Source organism: Carcharodon carcharias, chromosome 14 (genome assembly GCF_017639515.1).
Source record: "Carcharodon carcharias isolate sCarCar2 chromosome 14, sCarCar2.pri, whole genome shotgun sequence".
Taxonomy (NCBI): Eukaryota; Metazoa; Chordata; class Chondrichthyes; order Lamniformes; family Lamnidae; genus Carcharodon; species Carcharodon carcharias.
Genome location: NC_054480.1, coordinates 23,497,940 through 23,519,157, shown reverse-complemented (window position 1 = coordinate 23,519,157; position 21,218 = coordinate 23,497,940). Strand labels below are relative to the sequence as shown.

General features: G+C 42.0%; 1 protein-coding gene across 1 annotated transcript in view; it reads left to right on the top strand.

Annotated features, from left to right (window-relative positions):
• lama5 (laminin, alpha 5) overlaps positions 1 to 21,218 on the top strand; it is a 262,194-nt gene that overhangs the window by 15,320 nt on the left and 225,656 nt on the right. The window lies entirely within an intron of this gene.

Sequence of the window (21,218 nt, the reverse complement as noted above, 5' to 3'; positions counted from 1 at the left end):
AGGAGGAGACTTTTTAGGAGAGATGTCTAGGGTGTGGGGCTCAGAGAGCAGGATGTGTTACAGTGATGCATTGGAGGCTAAAGTTGGGAGCCTTGGGGCTGGGGAGGAGGTTGTGTGGTAGCATGGGGTGGTGCAGTGGAAGAATTTGTAAACAGGAGCACCAATTTTGAAGGCAGTCGAGGTCAAACAACAAAATGGTAACAACCAGATAATCTGTTTTTAGTGATATTGATTTAAGGGTTTAATAGATCAATTGGCATAACTCCCCTGCTCCTCTTCAAAATAGAGCATTGACATCTCTTAAGTCCACCTGAGAATGTAGACAAGCCCCTGGTTTAGCATCACTTCTGAAAGAAAGCACTGCCCTCCCTCAGTTTTGTATTGGAACATCAGTGTAGATGTTTGTTCAAGTTCTGACAGAGGCAAGAGAGCCACAGCTGATGCCAACAGAATTACCCTAAAGAGTAATTGAATCCATTACAAGCCTCCCGATTCCCACAGCTACCCTGACTACGGCTCCTCACACCCCACTTCCTGTAAGGACTCCATCCCATTCTCTCAATTCCTTCGCCTCCGTCGCATCTGTTCCGATGATGCCACTTTCAAAAACAGTTCCTCTGACATGCCTTCCTTCTTCCTTAACCGAGGTTTTCCACCCACGGTGGTTGACAGGGCCCTCAACCGTGTCTGGCCCATCTCCTGCGCATCCGCCCTCACGCCTTCTCCTCCCTCCCAGAAACATGATAGGGTCCCCCTTGTCCTCACTTATCACCCCACCAGCCTCCACATTCAAAGGATCATCCTCCGCCATTTCCGCCAACTCCAGCATGATGCCACCACCAAACACATCTTCCCTTCACACCCCCCCGGTGGCATTCCATAGGGATAGTTCCCTCCGGGACACCCTGGTCCACTCCTCCATCACCCCTGACACCTCAACCCCCTCCCACGGCACCTTCCCATTCAACAGCAGAAGATGCAACACCTGCCCCTTCACTTCCTCTCTCCTCACCGTCCAAGGGCCCAAACACTCCTTTCAAGCGAAGCAGCATTTCATTTGCACTTCCCTCAACTTAGGCTACTGCATTCGTTGCTCCCAATGCAGTTTCCTCTACATTGGAGAGACCAAACGCAGACTGGGTGACCGCTTTGCAAGCATTACCCAGACCTCCCTGTCGCTTGCCATTTCAACACTCCACCCTGCTCTCATGCCCACATGTCTGTCCTTGGCTTGCTGCGTTGTTCCAGTGAAGCTCAACGCAAACTGGAGGAACAGCACCTCATCTTCCGACTAGGCACTTTACAGCCTTCCGGACTGAATACTGAGTTCAACAACTTTAGATCATGAACTCTCTCCTCCATCCCCACTCCCTTTCCATTTCTTCCCCCTCCTTTTTGTTTTTTCCAATAATTTATATAGATTTTTCTTTTCCCACCTATTTCCATTATTTTTAAATGTATTTCCACCCATTGTTTTATCTCTACCTTTTAGCCTTTTTGGTATTCCTTCACTCACCCCATCCCCACTATCTGTGCCTTGTTTGTCCTGCTTTCTACCCTTAATTAGCACATTCCTTTAGATAATATCACCACCTTCAACACCTCTTTGTCCTTTTGTCTGCGACATATTTTGGCTATCTCCACCTATTACTGGCTTCTTGTCCCAACAACCCCCCCCCCCTTAAACCAGCTTATATTTCACCCCTTTCCTATTTTTACTTAGTTCTGTTGAAGGGTCATGAGGACTCGAAACGTCAACTGTGCTCTTCTCCACCGATGCTGCTTGACCTGCTGAGTTTTTCCAGGTATTTCTGTTTCTGTTTTTGTTTTGGATTTCCAGCATCTGCAGTTCTTTGCTTTTATATTTGAATCTAAATGGTGTTCAATGCAAGCACTTGCAGATGAGCCTCTGTTTAGGAGTCCACATTTCTACTATTACAGGTACTTGGTGCTATATGTATATTTCCAAAATATTGACATAAATAACATAGCACACAAAGCAGACATGGGCATTATGTGTCAATTTACAATCATAGCCATTAAAATAACAGTTCAGTCCTTAGACTGAGTCCCTACAGAAGTTTCACTGGGACAAATCTAAAACTGTTTACACATAAACCACATAATTACCGTAGAAACATTGAAATTATTTTAAAGGAGGTGGTGATTTGACCTATCGCACTTATACTGACATTCACTCTTCATTGGAATTAACTCATGTATTGAAACTTTGAATTAACCCCTGAATTAATCGCCATTGAAGTTCCTGAAATTTCACTGGACAACATAAGCTTAATTTTGTTAAGAAAACTTCTAATTCTCTATATTTTTCTGTTGGTTTGCCAAATGCAATTCCCTCAGAGAATGTCAGTCTGCGTGATGATGATGGGAGATGGGTATTCATTCACAAGGGTGACAGGGGCCTAAGGCTTTTTGGCACAAGTGAAAGAATGTGAGCAAGTTTGCGTAACTAGTGTGAAGATCCAGTCAAGTGGCTGAACCTATTTTCATTAGAAGAACAAAAGGCTGGGCGAGGAGGCATGACACCAGTCTTGAAAACAATGCAAAGCAACAAGGAGGTTGAAGTAAGCAATGTATTTAGCTTAAACTATGAACACACAAGTGAAAAATTCCCAAACCTCAGGCAAGGTTAGAGATGATTAAAAGTTTTTTTTTCCCCATAGGATAACGGAGTAAGTTTTAAAAAAAAACCTCCTGAATTGTGGGTGCCACTTATATGGGCCACACCTTTATAGCACACTCCTAGTTGCCTTGAGAGGGTGGAGTAGACTTTTTCCTTGAATTGCTGTGGTCCTTGTGGTGATGGTGTTCCCATGGCACTGATGTATGTCAAATTTAGGATGGCATATAATTTGAAGGTAACAATGTGCCCGTGAAATTATGGGCTGGATTTTCAATTACGCATGATGTTGGGAGTGGGCATTCCTAGATGGCGTGTTGGTCTTCCAACGCCTTTGTGTCAGGTAAAATTTTTAAAAGAAGGGTGGTGGGAGGGGAGCCAGCAAGCGGCCTGCTCCCAATTAACTTGCTGTTAAACTCATTGAAGAGCTTGTTAACAGGCTGGAGAGGGGCAGAATCATATTTTTATGGGTTAGAATGTGAAGACCAAATGGCCTGGTGTGCATTAGTGCCCAGATGTCAGGATCACAGCAGGGAGGTATTACTGATTGTGACTGCTAATTTAAGATCTTGTGGTGGTGCTGGTGGGGAGTAAAAAGACTAGTCAGACTGAAGGGCTCATGAGGTAGCACTAAATTGCTATCACTTGAAGTGCACATGAGGTACCTGGTGACTGACCATTTGGACTTGTTTGGACTTCTGGCTTCTTTGCTCTCCTGCCTGTTCCATTCCTCCAGGCAAAAGCACGCCCAGTCATAGCTTCTGTCTGCCTTTGAAAATCACTCTCCAGAACTAATTTCTGCCTCTGGGCAGTGCCCTGCACTACTAATTGGGTGCCTAACTCACCTCCGGGCCAATTAGGGCCTTTGTATTTAAAAATTGTGTAGTTGCATTGAAAGTGGCTCGGGGTTGGGACCCAGAAATGATCGGGCACTGGTTTCCTGAACCTGGATTGTGCATCTGTCCTTCTCAATGGTCACGGGAGAAGTACTGCCAAGGTAACTGGTGACTTCTGCAGTGTGTCTTGTAGATTGTCCATCATTAGACAGGCTCTATACAATGTACGAACAGTCAAATGGCAGAAGTGCTGAACAAGTGAACTTCTATGTCCTGCATGCTCTTAACCTTCTTGAGTGTTGTCTTCCTCCACCCATTTAAGCAGCGAGTGTTTCATAACGCCACTGACAGTCTTTAAAGGGAACTGGATCAATATTTATGGAGAAGGGTGGAGGATTGAGGCCATGAAAAGTAGAGGAAAGAACTTGGTGAAGCAGAGGATGAACAAGTTAAGCTGCTAGGCTAGGGTGTTATATCAGTGTTCATTAGTGAACTCTGCATAGAGCAGGGTTGTTGGCGGAAATGACTTTCTGTAACTCCAGACTTTCTGTTCCTATTCTGAACAATTCTTTGAGTTGTCTTGCAGTACATAGAATGTTTGTTTGTATTTTAATCTGGGCCCCACAATATCTGTAAGGTTTTTTTCTGATTTTTCTCTTCTACCCTTGCTAGGGTGGTATAGCCCAGAACATCAATCACCCTTCGTTACCCTCACTCAATAGGCAGGATGAGAGGTGGATCACACTTGGCCCTGATTCTCCCTCATCCGATGCCCATAAATGCAAACTGCAGCAGGGATCATTGAGTATAACTCCGGGGTTGGAATCCTGGGCAGTTTTTCTATGGAGACTAACTGCAGTGACCTGGATTAATTAAAGACCAGGGTCTGGATTTCACCGCAGGCTTAGGGACTCTGATACTGGCACTGATTTGGAGGGGGTGGGGGGGGGTTGTTCCTGAGCCTGTACTTGCTGGAAGCATGCCTGTTGGCACAATCTTGACAGATGCGGCCTCCTAATTGGTTGCCTCCATGTTTGCTGTCCTATAAAGGATGGTGGGTGAACTCTTAATGCTGCCAGCCCAATCAGATGGCCTTCAGATCTGGGGAGTTGGTGCTGCTGAAGCAGGTCAGGGACCATAAGGGCACCTTTACCTGGAAGTGCCCTCAGGGGTGTTCATGAAATTATAAACTGACAAGGAGCAAAAGCAGTAGTGCCTCTGAGCGAAGAGGAAACCTCTCCGGTGGATCACTTTGGGCCGTGGGTCTTTGATATCCGCGGCCCTGTCATTGGGGCATGGAATTTCCGATGCCGAAGACTTCCCCCAACCTGCCAGAGGGCGGCCACCTCCATTGAGATAGCACCCTCTGCTCGTGGCAGGGGAGGTGATAGTTCCGTCAGCGGCAAGATACTGAGGAGGCAGCAAAATTGTCTTTAATTGGGGCCTTAATCGGCTGTCCATCTCCGTAGTATGGGCAGCTGATCTAGTTCCCTGCCCATCCTTGAGAAACATTCCCAGCAACAGGAATACATTAGGAGCCATCCAGCCCTAGGGATTAAACTCAGTGGTTTCCTAGTAACACATGATATAGTAAAAAGAGGAAATTATATCACTATGTTCCTCTGCTTAAAATATTTGTTTAGCAGGAACTCCCTGAAGTCTGAGACAATAATTCTCTTCAATTTCTGGTTTTACTGTTTGATTAGTGTCCCAATTGAAAATGATCAACACAGGTGTTGCATTGGGCCCGGGTGCCTGGTGGTGCCAGCAATTCTGTACTTGTGGAGAATGTTTGATCTGAGCTACGTTGTTAGCTGAGGTGCATTGTGCAGGACTGGCACCTCCCCTAGCTCACGTGCGGTCACTTGGAAAGATCTACCTTGATGCACCACGTGCGAACGAGCTACATCAGCATTTAAGAGCACAAATCCTGCCCACCCTCTTAGGGAGGGTATGTCATGTGGTGCAGAGAAAGTGAGAAAATAGAAACTATAATGATAAATGATCATGCTTTTCCTTCCAAGTTTATTTTTTTAGATTTGTGTTAAGTGAGGTGATTTTAGCTCTACCTTCTGGTGGTAACGGACCATGTGGTAGGGCAGTTAAAATGAGCCAGGTTAGTGAACTACCCAAAAACTGGCTCAGAATTAATATTGGGACCAAGGAGCCATCTTTGGCTCACTGGTAGCACTGTTAACTCACTCCAGAAACATAAGCGCATAATTAGAGCTGACACTTGAGCGCTGTAAAGAGGGAATGCAGCAGTGTCAGAGGTGCTGCCTTTTGGATGTTTAGGTGGATATAAAAGGTCCATGGTACTATTTTAGGAAGAGCGGGAAGATCTAGTTAACATTTTTTTTCTTGGTCAACACTACTAAAACGTAAATCTAGTCATCTAGTTCATTGCTGTGGGCAGATTGCAACAATTTAGTGACTACACTTCAGAAGGACTTTGAGATTTCCCAAAAATACAGAAGATGACATATAAATGCAAAGGCGAGAAGTTTACATAAATGAAAATTCTTTCAGTTATTGTCAGGTTATTTGCAGATGCTTTGTTAAATAAGGAGCTTGGCATTTATTGCATTTGTGAGGAAGTCTTGATAATTTTTCTTGCAACCTTTGTCATACATGAGCCAGGAGACATTCCACAAAATCCTAATGAGAGGCCGTTCATAATTTTCTCCTTTTCAGCAGTGAAAGCAAACTTATTTCAATCAAATATCAAATGACCTGGAAGACAGGTCAGTGACACCTGAGGTTAGACAAAATGATGTTCATACTTCTGTTTTCACTTCAATTCTATTTTTTCCGCCGATTTCCACTACTTTGTTTCCAGTGTTTCTTCACTACTTTGCATTTCACTTGCTTTTTATTCTTGGTGTACTCAAGGGTCAATAACATTGAAGTCAGCTCTACCCTAAACTACATTCCATTCAAAATTTATCCCTGGAGTCTCATTAAGTTGTTTGAAAAACTGTTGACCTTTCAGTGAAGCTTCCTGGTTTATAAAAGTGTTGGTACATTGAGATTTATTAGTCAATCCTATCTTCTATTGGATGGATGGGAATTGAATCCACAATACTCCAGGGGGGTGGTAGCTTTGTTTTTAAGCCATGATTTTGTTACTTAACAATGTGCTGGAAATACTCAGCAGATCAGGCAGCATCTGTAGAGAGAGTTAACGGGTGGGATTTTCCGGTCCCACCAGCTGCCCGATCATCCTATCCTGCCGAACTTTTTGGCTGGCCTGTCACATTCCCCGTGGCTGATCCCACCACGGCAGGCCTGGAAAATCCCAGCCAGTATTTCAGGTCTATGACCTATCGCCAGAACTGGAAAAAGTTAGAGATGTAGCAGGTTTTAAACAAGTACAGAGGCAGGGAAAGGGGGAGAAGGAACCCGATCAAACACCAAATGATAGAAAACAATGAAGATGAACAGTGGCGTTATGCTAATGTGACTGGACTAGTCATCCAGAGGCCCAGGCTAATGTCAACTGGTGGAATTTAAATTCAATTAATTAATCTGGAACGTAAAACTAGTCTCGGTAATGATAACCATGACTATCATTAGTGAACCAGATGGGTTTTTACAATGTCTTTTAGGGAAGGAAATCTGCCATCTGTACCTGCTCTGTTCTACGTGTGACTCCAGACCCACAACAATGTGGTTGACTCTTAACTGCCCTGTGAATGGCCTAGCAAGCCACTGAGTTTTCACTTGGGGCAATTAGGGAAGGGCAACAAATGCTTACATTGCCAGAGACGACAACCTCATCCCATGAAAGAATAAAGAAAAGAAAGGGTAAAAGAGGAAATAGAAATCACATCGGGGAGAAGAGCTGAACTTTTTTGAGGTGGCATTCCTGGAAGAGAAGTGACAATGACTGGTTTATGTTGGCCCTACTTATAGGATGCAATATTACATGATGCAGTGGTAAATCTTTCAAATTATTATATTCTAATTGCTCAACATTACGATATTTCTCATTAAATGTGATCATTTGTCCAAAAAGTGCGCACTTTCTGGGATCAAAATGCATGGTGTCTGTAGTTATTGGGATAGAGAAATGGCATCAGAATGATTTGCTTGTTAAGTAATGAACAGGGAAGATATACGAAACATTCAATGCAAACAACAGTATAATGGGTTGAAGTGATAATTGGATGCATTTCTAGAGAGCAGGATTGAGGGATATGGTGAGAGCATGGGTAGGCAGGGGTGACCTGTGAAAAAGCAGAGGCTAATGGCCTTTTTATCTTACAGTGCTTGGTTCAATTTAGTCTGTGTTTTTAATCTTTTTCTTGCCAATTTCTGCACCCTTATCTCCTGAAGATGTTCATTCTTTGCTAGGGGACAGTTCCATGGCTCTGGTGTATTGGGCTATTGTTTATCTGTAAGACTTGATGATGAGTCTTCACAGCAGTGATTTCAGGGACATGACAGCCAGGCTCCATCCTGTCCTCATGCACACACTACTGCTCCAACCACTGTCATAGTTAGTCAGTTAAAGCAGTGCAGAATGGGCAGTGAATTTCAGGTGAACCTCAAGCTCTGAAGAAGAACCATATGGACTCGAAACATTAACTCTGTTTCTCTCTCCACAGATCCTGCCAGACCCACTGAGTTTTTCCAGCATTTTCTGTTTTTATTTCAGATTTTCAGCATCTGTAATACTTTGCTTTTATCTCAGACCTTCCCTGTCCATCTAGCTGTTTACTGGATAAACCCATTTAGCCCATCCTTAAAGCTGGTTTTCTCCAGTATCTAAACATTCTTAACTATCTTGAAAACACCTTGGGGTAGAAGTTTCTCCTGGTGAGGAGTGCAAAATGGGTGGTATCTTACCAACTGCCCAATATTAATTTTCTTTTTAAAATGTTGACAATTCTGCCATTTGAGACAAATTTCTAAGCTCTTCTTTCCACCTTTGGATGATCCATTAGCCATGCAAACATAATAGCTCAGTAGAAAATTGGTTAAAATATATATTCTTGTTTGAGACCTATTGGAGTTCCTGGAATGTCAAGACTAATCATTTTTTTTATTACAGGATATCTTAATTGGTATGTTTGTAATATGGTACTTTTTAAACCATTGTGCCATCAGGTGCTTGTAAAATCTCCATTATCGTTTGGGCTTATCACTGTCCATTCCTAGTTAAGCTTGCTTCAGGAAATCATCAGCGCTTGGAATGTTGAATATCTTTGTGACTTACACAAATATTGACTGCAGTTGGGGGTTGCAGTGGTTAGCTGTTGACCCATGGTTCACAGAAGTGACCTTGAGTGTGTTCTAATCGCCCTGAGGCAATATTGCACATTTGAGGTCACTTCTGTAACCCCAGAGGCGATAGTTTATCTTGTATCCCACAACTGCAGTCAATATTTGTTTTCCTGTCCTTTGATTCTCGTGTATGTTCTAGATGCTTAGTCTTGAGTTATTGTTCTGGTCTTGTGCCTGAGAGGGAAATAATACTTAATAATGATCCGCAGTGTTAAGTAGTGGAAAATAGTCATTTGGAATTATATAACACCTTTCATTGCTGCAGAATTGCCTTTCAGCCAATGATTTAAATTTGAAGCCGAGTCACTGCTTGGCAGGCAGATATGAGCAGCCAATTTGCCCACACTGAGTTCCCATGGAGTAAATGAGATAAATTATCAGATAATCTATTTTTATTAGCCTTGGTTAGAGGGTTAATGTTGGCTAGAATACTGGGAGAATACTCCATTCTTTTTGAACATCCTCATTAGATCTTTGGTGTCCATTTGATCAGGCAGATAGGGCTTTGTTCCAAGCATCATATCCAAAATACAACATTTCTGATGATACTGTATGCGACTGAAGTGTCAGCCTGGATTATGAGCTCAAGTCTTAGCATGGGACTTGAACCCATGGTGTTCTGACTCGAGAGGTACTACTGAACCAACCTGACATTTCAGGTTTGCGTGCTTCACAGTCATCTGCAGGGAAAAGAGGTTGTGTGAAGTTGGCCTTGTATTCCCTTCACAGCTTCACCCTGCAATTACCTTTTTGGTCATATATGTGACTGACCAGAGCCAGGTTTGATGTTACAGTGCTAAGAACCTAGGTACAGGTTCAAGGTTCACAAGGGAATTCTGGGGCGCTCAGGTAATCAAATTCTGTCTATTAAAATTACAAATTTTAGTATTTTTCTGTATCTGAGGTGATAACACATTATTTTCAGTGTTTTCTGCACCGTTTTCTTTTGGCTAGCTGACGCTATCTTTGGGAAATTAACTCATGGGCTCCTAAGAGTGTGTTAGTACTTACAGAAGGTCCCTCCATGTTTAAGAACAGCTGTATCAGGGTATTAAGAGGCAAAGAAATGGGAACTTCCTATCTATAGGAACTTGTAAATTTGGACAAAGCTGTTTAAAAGTTTTGACTAGTCTGTCATACACAATCTGTGATGACACCAAAAAGTTCATGGTTTTAAATTCTGGTATGGAAGGCCTGAGTTCCTGTGCTGCTAGCTGTTTCAAGGGACATATGCAACTGGTATTAACATTTGTAACTTGGAGCAGCAAAGCACACTACTTTAGATGGCTGTCCGTTTATAATGTTTCTGTTTTCTGCCCTCAAAATTCATCCAACTCATTATTTACACCTCATTTATGGTGAAAAGCTCCTCGAGCAAATTGATGTAGTTTATTTGCAGAGAATGTGCAGGTTTCTAGTCTTCAGCATGTAATCAGTAAATCAGAGACCAAAAATGTTTTCATGTTAAATTTAAGTGACCTTCACTGTTCTGGGAAATGTTAGTGGCAGAAGTATAGAAAATTGATATGATGAATCATTCATCAGTTCTTTACAGTTTATAGATGGATCACTTGCAGATGTTTTTTTTAGATGAATACTTACATTTACAGCATATTTTCACAAGGACAAGAATTATAAAATTGAAGTTGAACTGCTGAGCCCGATGCTCTGGAATGCCTTCCATAAATCTCTCCTCCTCTTAAAACCTTTACAAAGCCCATCTCTTTGGACAAAGGTTTTGGTGACTCCGCTTAACACCTCCTTTGGTTCTGCACTCACCTTTTGGCATTTTAGAGAAGAATAATCAGTCACAAGGTGGTTTTCTATGTTCCGGTGCCATGCAAATACAAGTTGTGGTTGTTGATTAAGTTGAAACATAGGCAGCAGCTAGCACATCGAAAATGTGTCCAATCAAATGTTGGAGTGTTTCACTTCGGAATCTATTTCTGTGTTAGTTAATTATTGAATAAAAGAGGAAAATTGCAAATGTTAGAACTCTGAAATTAAAAACAGAAAGTGCTGGAAATACACAACATGCCAGTCAATACCTGTAAAGAATAAAGACAAACTGTGGCGTTTTGGGTCTGCACCTTTAATCAGAACTCATCCGTTGAAACATGAAAATCTGTCTTTGCTATTCAGGTGCTGGCTGACCTCTATATATCCAGCATTTTCTGTCTACCCTGTCCTAGAGCTGAATCAGTAGATTTGGATTGGTTTACTGACTTAAAGCATATAAATTACTCCTTTTAAATACCCAAGTGTATTGTGGGGCAGAGGCTCCTCCAATATCCAAAGTGCCCTGAAGGGATGGCACTAAAGGGAGAGCTTAAAATGTATGGTGCTTACCCTTTGAACTGTTCATCAAACAGGAGTTTGTGTTTACAGAGCACACAGTGTGTGGAAGGCTTCTGCTGCATTATGATCTAGAGACCAGTTCTGAATATGCTGAAGAAGCGCACCCGCACCAAGATTTTTTCCCTTAATGTTAAACTCCGTCTCTAACAGAATATTGATTTTTTTTTTTCCCGGCTTACAGTATGTGATGAACTTTGACCCGCCAAGTTGGTTTTCAGAATTAATTCGGGAGGGGGACTTTGTACTGATTTCAGCCATATCTGGACCAGGAGCGTCCAAACTGCATCCTGCACACCAATTGCAAGTAGGAGTTATGGCAACCCTGTTCATGAAACATGAAGGCCTGCGGTCTAATTATGCTTCTGTTTTGTTTTAATTCCTGGTTTATCCTTCTGACGGTTTGAAAATGGCTGCTGTTAGCACTGTTGCCTCTTTGATGGACAGATCTTAAATCAGAGCACCACGATCTGTCAGCATTTGCTGTTTGAAATGACTCTCAGAGCTCTAAACTATGCACCTGATCTGCCTATAAATGCAGAAAGATTGGATGCTTCAATTGCCTGAATACCGAAGATATAATTTGTGAAGTTTTAGGTATGCTAGATGCATGTTGTACTAATGTGACATTTTTCTAGTTTTGGACAGGAGAATTCCAACCACATGAGAAAATGTCGGCCCTCCCCAGGCTGGAAATCTAGCTGAAAAAAGTTTCTGAATCATTCTTGAGGCCAGAACAGTGTGGCTTTTCTGTAGCACGTCGAGGAGTTTCTTTGCAAATACTTTCGTTCTGTGTCTTTCATTGTGCTTATTGAAGAGGAAAATGAGTTCAACTGAATTAACTACCATCGGACCTTTGGATAGGAAAGTCCAAAGGATTATGAATACAAGACCAGATCTTCAGTTGAAAGGCTAGCTTACACAGGCTTTGTCTATTTGTTTATTCTCAATGATAACTTAATGATCAAGAGACTGTTCTTGCACGGGCATGTTTATGTGAGATCTCTAAGTAGCCCAAAGAGAGAAGTCCTTTCAAACTGACAGCTGCCCCGGGGATGACTCAGTCACTCTGATATCCTTTCCCTCTCCAGTTGGAACTTCCATGCACTGGCACAGTTGGTAATATGTGAGGCAGAAGGTGTCAAGCTACAACCTACCTTGCATGTCTCTTCTAACATGGCGCCTCATCAAAGATGCAGTTACTCCCCTCTCTTCCCGCTACCCCCACCCCCGCATCTCCAATTTTCTTCCCATTTTTTCCGACTCACTCAAGCCAGGCTGTGGTTTCATGTGCTGTATTCTCTGCAGTACCCATACATCCCTTAATAGCACTGTGGGTATATCTACACCCAAAGGACTGCAGCAGTTCAAGAAAGCAACTCACCCCAACCTTCTCCAGGGCAGTTAGGGAGGGCAGCAAATGCTGGCCTTGCCATGGATGCTGACATCCCATGAATGAATAAAAAAAAAACTGTAGGTCAACTGCACTTTGACAGACTTGATAGCATACTCACAAACCCAACCTTTTGTCAACATATGCATAGGCTTATAATTTACCCTGTCAGGATTATTCAAACTCACTTACTAATTCAGTATTTTCTTCATGTATTTTTGGAAGGCAAATGCCTCGATATGTAAGTAGGCTCAGATTTAAGAAACTCGGGCTCTTTCTAATGTAACAATTTCCTTTTTAAAGCTTTGGCTTTAGTCACACGTGAAACTATCTGATCCCAAAACTCCAAGGGAGAAAAACTATTAAATGTGGTTGAAATGAAATAGCTGAGTAATCAGTACTGTCCCATAGGGAAGAAGGAGAGCAAGATAAAATGAACTCTCCTTCCCTCCAGGGTATCAGTGAAGTATGAGAGATACAAAGGAAAGAGCTTAATCTGTTTCTATCAGGTCCTTGATCAGTAAGGAAGAGGCAATCAGTATCTAAGTTTCCACACACTTGGTAAATACTGCCAATGACTTATTAAAGGAGCATTGTCTCTGTACAACACAACAAACAGCAGTTTAAACATTAAAAGGGTCTTTATATTATAGGCTAGGTCTTTGCTCAGGGGCCTAAATGCAGCCACCCTCCCAGATTTGCACAGCATTGATGCCACTCCACTCCTGCTGAAATAGCAGAAAAGTGTGTTCCGGGAGGTGGGGGGGGGGGAGCTTGTAGGTGTACCTGAGACAAATTGCTCTAGCCCAATGTAAGTGTGCCAAAACACCATGACGTGTAAAACATCGGCATTCTTCACTATCTTACCTCATTGCGTCACTGCGTAAGATAGGAAAATCCCTGGTATCAGAGTTAAAGGTAGTTTAGTGACCACAATTGGACTAACGGCAGGTGCTAAGATCCAGGGAAAAAGCAGATCTTCAACCTAATAAACTCCAGGAGTCAGATATGGAAAACAGCTGTAAAAAATCAGAGCTGGTGAACAAAGACTAAGAAACAGCTGAAAAAGAGGGTATAGAAGCTAAGTGTCATCTCTCTTTTTGGAGATATTTGGTTGGTCTTTGGAGCAGTGCGATATTGAACCGCACAAACTAGGCATGTCCCTGACTTGACTGGTCTCTGCCCAGGGCAAAGTTACTGCTGCTACTGTTGGCTTCGGTTAAAAGAAAAATCAGCCAGGGTTGCTGCTTCTAATTGCCATCCAGTTACTTTGGCCTGAAAATACACATACTAAAAGCAACTGGTTTGGATTTGTAAGTTTATCTGTAATTATTGTTTTTTGCCACTTCTAAAATTTAACTCATGCAAAACCTTTATAAATAAAAATAACAGCTTTATATGCTATCTCTAATGTAATAGAATGTCCCAAGACACTTCACAGGAATATTATCAAACAAAATTTGATAGGGCAAGTAAACATACTTCTCTATTGCATGTCCAGTGCAGGTAGTAACTGCAGTGATGGTTACTGTGGCCTACAGCCTACTAAATCTGAGTCTCATGCATGAACTATGGCCACATAGATAAAGTATGCATGTGAGCCCCATGGATTTAAAGTGACAGTTGACATTTCAATACATGGACTGAATGTTTACTTGGCTGACCTGCTAGGCCTGGGGGAGTTAGTGTGTAAAATGCCCGAGAAGCCCTAATCTTGCTTCATAGTTTAATTAACATATCTAAAATTCCAGCCCCTCTCCTTGGAGAGGGTTGGTCACTTGCTCACCTTCAGGCCTTGTTTAAAGCCGGAAATAGGCAAGTTGGAGGTGGGTTTGGATCCAGAAACAGGTTCAAAGTTCAATCATCACCAAGGCCCCCTCCCACCATCCCACCCCACCACGCTCCCAACCACACTCAACCCAAATCTGCCCTCCTGATTTTTATGTTAAAGTTCCCATTCATGTGAGGTCAGTCACATTTCACAAGAAAACTTGGCTTTCTTCCATACCAATCAAAGTAATGGAAGGGTAAGAATGAAGCTGGTCAGAACCAATCAGATTTTTCTCAATCTTAATGACCAACTCTTAATCCTCTTGAATCTACTTAAAAAACTAGATTTTGAATTTAAAAATTAAACCAGTCCACGTATTTTCCCATCTGGCTAAAGGAGGTCTGGGACAAAGATTAATGCTTTGTTGAAATGGTTGTTAATTGTAGAATATGCTGTTGGTTGGGACAATTTATTAATTGCTCTAGGCTCCAGAATGCTGGAAAATGGATCAAGGTGTTAAGAATGCAACTTAAATTTTGACAAGCTGATGAACCGCACACTTCCTGTCCAGCTTCCTATCTGTCTCCACATGGCACAAGACCTATATTCAGAGCTGCCAGCCATTGGTCACATTCTGCCAGCTTTATAGGTTAGCATGCATAGGTACTGCAGAGCATCCAGCATGTGAAACCACAACCTGGCCTGAGTGAGTCGGAAGGAATAGGAAGAAAATTGGTGGGTGGGGGGAGTGGGGAATAACTATATGATTTGTTGAGGTGCCATGTTAGAACAGGTTTTTGATTTGTCGATATAGGAGTAATTGACATGGAGGGGAATTTGCAGGCCGTGGTGTTCCTTTTTTGTTTGCAGCCCTTCTCCTTCTAAGTGGTAGAGGTTATGGGTTTATGGGTTTAGAAGGTGCTGTTCAAGGAGACTTGGCATATTGTGCAGTGTAACCTGTAAATAGTGCACACTGCTGCTACTGTGCATCAGTGGTGGAGGGTGAGTGATGTTGGAGCTGCACTCATCCAGGCAAGAGGAGAGTATTCCATTACACTCTTGACTTGCGCCTTGTAGATGGTGGACGTGATTTGGGGAGTCAGGAGGTTAGTTATTCGGCACAGAATTCCCAGCGTCTGACCCGCTCTTGTAGCCCCAGTATTTATCTCTTTAGTCCAGTTAAGTTTCTGGTCAGTGGTAACCCTAGGATGTTGATAGTGGGGATTTAGTGATGGTAATGGTATTAATCCAATTCTGGCCTCTTATTCATCCTTAAGCACCAATAAGTTATGCCACAGGATGAATGATAGGATGAAGGTTCATTTCCCCTGTTCAAAATGACTATTGAGCTTCTTATCTTAACAATATAATCAATTGGACAATGGTGAGCAGAGCCAAGGTGCATAATCAGAGGGTCTGGGAAATATGTAGGAAAGGCTTAGAGGGGTGAGTAGATCCTGACTGGTTTTGATGGAGTTAGGGAGGGTGGTGAGGAGAAGGGGTACTGAATGGATTGCCCACCACTGAAGCTCCTTCACCACCAGTTCCTGCCTCTGGTTGCAGTTGGAATTTGTGTCTTTACTAGACCAGGAAGACCAGTGGCATTCAGGAAGAAGTGGATATTGGCGGCTAGTGGCATAAAATCAACATCAAAGCAGATTAAAGCCTCTACACAAAAAGTAATGAGTTGCCCAGATTTAGTGGCGCCGGATTTTTATGGGGGTAATTTCCCCCTGAACTGCACCTGGTGCTAGCAGAGGAAACCTGAATGCAAAGCCACGTAATGTTTATTTGAACACAGACACCGGAAAAGCTGCAGAGGAAGTTTAATTGGCGTTCTATTCAGAGGCAAATGGGAGCCAAGGCACTTAGACTTCCCCTTCATGCCTATACGCACTAGGGAAGGTGCCATTTTGGATCACTGCGTGTGTTGGCTGAGCTCAGCCCGAGAGGGAATAGGGACACAGGAGCTGGTCTCAATATCGCTGTGCCAGGAGTGGGAAAGCTGAAGAAAAATCAGCTCAAGTTTTCACTTCTGATAGCTATCTTATGACCTCTGCGAGAAGGTAGATTCCTAGCCCAGGGCGGCAAAGACAATAACGACCCATTTCCTCCTCTTCTCTTTAAAGATAATTTCAGCGCAGATGGCAGATGGAACTTGCTACCTTCCAGGCCTGAATAGCGAAGTCATCATGAACTGGCTTTAGTGTGCTCTCTCTCTCTCTCTCTCTCTCTCTCCAGATTAGTATGCTAAAAGTTTCAGAGATCTTTGCATGTACTGAGTGAAATGTGGGCATTCGATGTATCTGGGCTGTGATGTTTGATGGCTGTGATGAAGATCTTCAAACATTTAGGAAATAAAACACTGTTCGAAGCTGTAGCAAAAGCCTTTCAATCTCCTCACTGAGCAGGCAGGATTGCATCCCGAGGTTTGAATGGCAAATGGTTGCCATGTTTATCAGGTTTGGATGAAGTTGTAGACTTTCACCCAAAGGGGTTTCCTTAGACCAGGAAAAAAATATGGTGTTAGCCCCAGTTTGGAGCAAGGTGTGTGGGATTGGTTGCTGCAGGACAGAGGAGATTGGATCAGTGTTTACCTGTAGTTCATATTGGTCCAAATAAAAACCTCAGGATTCTTTGTGCCTAAAGGCTTCGAAAGACGGTGCCTCTAAAATGACTGGCGACTGAACACAATAAATCTGAGAACAAAGCAGGTATTGTCATTGGTCTGTCTTAATATTTGAATAGCACCAGTGTTGAATACACTGCCTGAAGCCTGGAGTAGCTTCAGAAATGAAAAATTATTTTGCTTTTCAGTCAATTTTACTCTTAATTCTATTTAAAGCTTCGCAAAATGGATATGTATTGAGTATGGAAATGAACCAAATCATCTGGGTGCTTTGTTTTAAAATAACTAAGTGGGTTGTTTTGTAAAAGATATTAATAAATTGTAAATTGGCAGATTGTCAGTTATTTCTTGTCCAAACTAAGCATTCTGTGATGTCAGCAGTGACTTCTGGCGCAAGATCAGTCAGGTGGGGTTTGCATGGTATCCATTTATATAACAGGCCACACACACACAGGTAGGTAGGTATGTATGGGGCGTTTGTTTGCTTTCTGTTTTACTGAGTTGTTCCACCTCATCTGTGTAATTAGGTCATCTTGACCTCCAATGCTAATGGGCCAGTTATTTGGGCTCTTGGTTGCTAAGGCATGGATGAGATTTGTAGTTTGATGTAATAATTGAAAGCTGTTGTTCGCTTTGCAAACTCTGACACATTCTGTATATTTCCTGGGAGCAACTCCGTTATTTTGGATTCCGTGAATTGTAACCGTTTACCAAAGAAACTGCCAGTGCATTGATATTCAGTTTAGTGCATTGATTTAATGAAATACCAAATGATACACGTTATTATTTTTTGCCCAGAATGGTTGTTGCTGAAGCTTCTTATGCAAGAACAAATGCCACCACATAGGAAACACAGTAAATGGTGTAGATTGGAGCAAGAAGTTACAAAGGGTCACAGACTCATAAGTGAATGGTCAAAGCTACAGCAGGTGGAGATCAAAGTGGGGAAGTTGAGCTCATCCATTTTGGATCGAGGAAAGACTTTTTTTATATAGCTGAGAGATGAGCTGCAGCAGATTGAAAGGATTTGGGTTCTGAAATTGGGAAAAGCTGATGTGCAGTAATAATAATGCAGAAAGTAATCAAATGGAATAGAACATTAGCCTTTACCTTAATAGAACTAGAATTTCAAAGTGAGGAAATGATGTTTCAGTTGTATAGAATCTTAATCAGACCCCATCTGGAAACTGCATTCACTTTTGAACATTGAACCTCAGGAAAAATGTACTGGACATGGAAGGGGTACAGTGTACACCAAAATGATGCCAGGGCTTAGAGTTACATTAGGAAGGCGTTGCATAGACTTGGCTTCTATTGCCTTGAGTTTGTAAGGTCAAAGGGTGATTTTAAAATGGTTAAGGATTTCAGAGATACAGAGGCGCTCTTTCCTCTGCTATGGGAATCCAGAACAAGAGAGCATAATCTTAAAATTGGAGCTATTTAGGGGAGAAATCGGGAATATCCTTTTAATCACGCAAAAGGTAGTGGAAATTTGGAACTTGTTCCTCCAAAATGTAATGGATATTGAGTGAAATGAAATTTTCAAGAATGATATCAATAGGTGAGGGTGTCCTGGGATCTGGAACAAATCCGGGTAAATGGAGTTGAAGTACAGGTCAGGCTTTGATCTAAATGAATGGCAGACCAGACTTGAAGGGCTGAATGCCTTACTTCTGTTTCAATGTTTATACCAAAAACAAATAGTGGCGAGAGAGAGAGCAATGAGATCACACTATATTCTGCAGTCTGATGCATTGCCAACATGTATCTACTTTAGGATCCAATGTTACGAATCCTAATATCCTTTATGGCAATTCCCATTCTTGGCAGCCATAAATAGAACTTTGTCAATATATGTCAATGTGTGTTATTTTCTTTTGAGTTAATTTTAGTCTATGGGAAAGTTTCCTAACTTGATCTGCATGGTTGTAGCAAGTTTACAGGGAAAGGAACAGTAGTGGATCTGGCTAAGAACCCTAAAGAAGTCGCTAGCTGTCAGCAGCTTCCTCAGTAGGGACTTACACTGGCTGACCTTGGCTATTTATGGTTTCCTGCTCTTGCCAGCTGGAATAACTAAGGGTATTGAACTGAGCCAGGTAGAACTAAATAATGCAAAGTGAGTACAGTTTTATCATCCACACCTCTCATTTTTTTGTTGCACAAGCTGTGTCTGAAGAGTAGCACTGCCATTATTAGCGTAGGTGGTCAGTGGTGGGAATATGATCCCAGATGTTGGCCCGCAGATGAATGTTATGATTGCTATGTTGATGTTGTAAGGTCCCGCTGTGAATATTTGTATAAGTAGGTTTTCATTTCATATGTAGGAAGTAGCTGCGCTCTCCAGGGACGAGGCAGAAGCTGGAGAACAGGTGTTGTAACTGTTCATCTCAGCACATGTTGCAGTTCAGTTTCTTGAGCGTTGTATTCAATGCTGTATTGCTTGTCGCGCACCTTATGGTGTGGTCTGTACGCCACCACTCGTTGGATTAAAACTACGTCAATAATGTTTCCAACGTGTGTTCACTCTGGGAAAAGTAGAATTTGGAAGTAGACGGGAAGCAGCTCTGGACCTCACCATACAGGGTCTCACAGCATTTGTGTTCCCAAATGATATGGGGCCCACTTTAGCTTTGTCCCCAGACATTGTTAGATTCAAAGACTTTAAAGAATTTGAAAGTATTGCCTGTAGTTAATGGGGGCCTTTGGGACTAAATGAAATTCTCTCCTGCTTGAGAAGAAAGAGTTTTTAATATTTGTACCTAAGCAAAGTGGTATTGTCGCTTAACTTAAAGCTGCAATGCTCTGTTATAGATTTGCTTCTTATGGGTATTTTTGCGCTCTTAGTGAGTACTTGAAATAGCCATATTTTTTCCAAATATTACACTGCTTCATGAAGGTTGTAGTTCTTTACTTGAGGGAAAAGAGCCTTCTGTTATCTCCTAAACCTGCTGCACTGAAGATTCCAGGATGCATTGTATTAAACACAGCCCTGTTAAAGTGGGATTTTTTATTTGTATCCACACTAGACTGACTGGTTTAAAAATTACCACTCTGCTAAACATTAAGCTTCTCATCTTACTTCCGAGTAGACAAAACTCCCTACCATGAAACTGCCTATGATTTGATTCTAAACTGCTAGTCTAACACAGGGAGCATACTTAGTGCAGGAAATAGAAAGGTCACAGTAGTGCACTTGCGTTAAATTGGGGCAGTGCAGAGCGACCTTTACTCCACATTTAACCTATTTAATTAGCATTAATTGACGGGGAGATTAAGCACGGAAATATTCCTTCTTTAGCCTAGTATCCCTTCTGTAAATACACACAATAAATTTGAAACCCTGTCTTGCTCTCTTTGCATTAAGCCTTTATTTGGAACTGTCTAAAGGGAGTAATAGAGGGAAGGAAATGCTATCTCTCCCCTGTTTGAGAGGGAATAATAAAAATGCATTTAGGTTACGAGTTTATAGCCTATCAGAAAATGTTCTTGTGTGGTGCACGTGCATTTTGTTAGAAGCATAATTTATTCTACTGCATAAATGTGTAGTTAGAAATTTTCAATTATTTCCCAAGTGAGTTTGTAACAAAATGAACAATTAAATACTTTTGTCATTGCCTCTCCCCACCCACCACAAAACAATTTCTGTAGAAAGAAGCTTTATTTTTGTGCAAAGAGTGAAATTTATTGAAAGGAGCGGATAAGCTGGAAGGAACTAAGGAAACCACAGTAGATTCCTGTTAAGATGAGGGATAATGGTCTTGTGCCAATTTTCCTTGACGATAAGTATAATTCTCTAGAAAGTACACATCTATGGTTCATTTCAAAAATCCTCAAGTGAGTCGAGAGGCCAATTAACTGGTTGCATTGACATTATCTGGCATTGCTTGGAAATAGCGGTTGGTTGCTGTGACAGCTAACTCTTGGCACCTTGCCCTGTTTGAAGTCATTTACATTTAGTTTGACAAAGTCGCCTGTTGGCCTCATTTCAAGCAGTAGTTTTTTCCAGTGTTCTGATGAAGAGCGTTTTGACTTTTTTTTTGAACAGGCCAATGCAAAAAAACCTTTCTAGCTGCTCTTCAGTTAATTAGAGGGCCTCTCCCATGTACCCTCAAGGCAGATTTCCTCAACTAACTTGACTTTGATTTGAAAAGCTGGACTTTTTTTTAAACCCATAAAGTCATTAATTTGAAATGTGAAGCTTAATCTGGTCCTGTAGGGATTCAAAAGTCTTTCTTCCTCTTCCTGCTGGTGAATAGGTGGTCAGTTTTAATTATTATCCTCATTCACATGGAGAATTCCAGAAC